The sequence below is a fragment of the Mustelus asterias genome, unplaced genomic scaffold (genome assembly GCF_964213995.1).
Source record: "Mustelus asterias unplaced genomic scaffold, sMusAst1.hap1.1 HAP1_SCAFFOLD_1166, whole genome shotgun sequence".
Taxonomy (NCBI): Eukaryota; Metazoa; Chordata; class Chondrichthyes; order Carcharhiniformes; family Triakidae; genus Mustelus; species Mustelus asterias.
In genome coordinates this window covers 44,352-46,141 of record NW_027591111.1, presented here as the reverse complement: position 1 = coordinate 46,141, position 1,790 = coordinate 44,352, and positions in this window count along the sequence as shown.

The following is a 1,790-nucleotide window of genomic DNA, read 5'->3' as shown; positions in this document are numbered from 1 at the left end:
CCTACAACCCCTAATTCCCTTACCGATCAGGAATCCATCTATCCGTGATTTAAACATATTCAACGCGGTAGCCTCCACCACTTCAGTGGGCAGAGAATTCCAGAGATTCACCACCCTCTGAGAGAAGACGTTCCTCCTCAACTCTGTCCTAAACTGACGCCCCTTTATTTTGAGGCTGTGCCCTCTCGTTCTAGTTTCCTTTCTAAGTGGAAAGAATCTCTCCACCTCTACCCTATCCAGCCCCTTCATTATCTTATAGGTCTCTATAAGATCCCCCCTCAGCCTTAAAAATTCCAATGAGTACATACCCAATCTGCTCAGTCTCTCTTCATAATCAACACCCCTCATCTCTGGTATCAACCTGGTGAACCTTCTCTGCACTCCCTCCAAGGCCAATATATCCTTCCGCAAATAATTGGACCAATACTACACACAGTATTCCATCTGCGGTCTCACCAATGCCCTGTACAGATGCAGCAAGACATCTCTGCTTTTATATTCTATCCCCCTTGCGATAGAGGCCAACATCCCATTTGCCTTCTTGATCACCTGCTGCACCTGCAGACTGGGTTTTTGCGTCTCATGCACAAGGACCCCCAGGTCCCTCTGCACAGCAGCATGTTGTAATTTCTTTCCATTTAGATAATAATCCAGTTTGCTATTATTTCTTCCAAAGTGAATAACCTCGCATTTGTCAACGTTATACTCCATCTGCCAGATCCTCGCCCACTCACTCAGCCTGTCCAAATCGCTCTGCAGACCTTCTCCGCCCTCCACACGATTCATTTTTCCACTTATCTTTGTGTCGTCTGCAAACTTTGTTACCCTACACTCAGTCCCCTCCTCCACATCGTCTATATAAAGTTTTGAACCATATTCAACCAATGCATAGACTGTGAAAGACAGTATAATATTAAAGAGCAACATGAATTTATTTGCGAATGCATGCATGAGGCGGGAGACACAGTCAATGAGGGTTGACTGTCCTGTCTGAACTAATATTAAAAGGTAAAATTATTATGTTATTCTGGCCATTTCAATACCCCACCCTGTCTCGTCAATCAAAACTGGAGGGCCCAATCACAATATTCAACGTTAGTACCTCTGCCAAAAACGTTCCACCTGTCAACAGGAATAGGAGATTCCTTCCCCTTTATCTCGGAAACCTAACCCACGTCATCAGCAGTAACTAACATCTTAGGATTTTTAGTTGGTGAAAGGAGTTACTCTTTCGCTGGAACCGGGGCCTCCTTTATCAGCTTGAGAGACTTATCTAGCCTCGCTACCCATGAGCGAATTTACTACCTTAAATAGTAGGCCTATTAACCTTGGCTTTTGCATAGCCAAAACCAGATAACAGAAGCTGCCTTTCTGTGCTCCATTATATCAAAGGATTTCGGCCTGTCTATCACTGCATTTACCATCATGCTGCAATCAGAACGAAGCCTGCCAAGGCGCACAATACATATATATTGAAAATACCATTTAAGCTTATAATACTTGGTTAATTTGTGGTTGTACAGTTTATAATACCTTTGCAGTTTACAATACCTTTTGCATATTTTGTCCCAGGCACATTGTGAATATGTGTATCAGACACGTTCTACTTACCTTAACCCAGTCTACTTACGTTAGTAAAACTAAAATGAAGGGTCACACACTAAGAATTCTATACCACCACTCCCCCTCCCTCCCCCCCGCATCAGTCCCTGTTGTTGGCCCTTGGCTATAGCCCAAGATAAGGCCACTCAAATAAAAGTGTCCCAATCCTTGTTCCTGTGTCCTGAAGT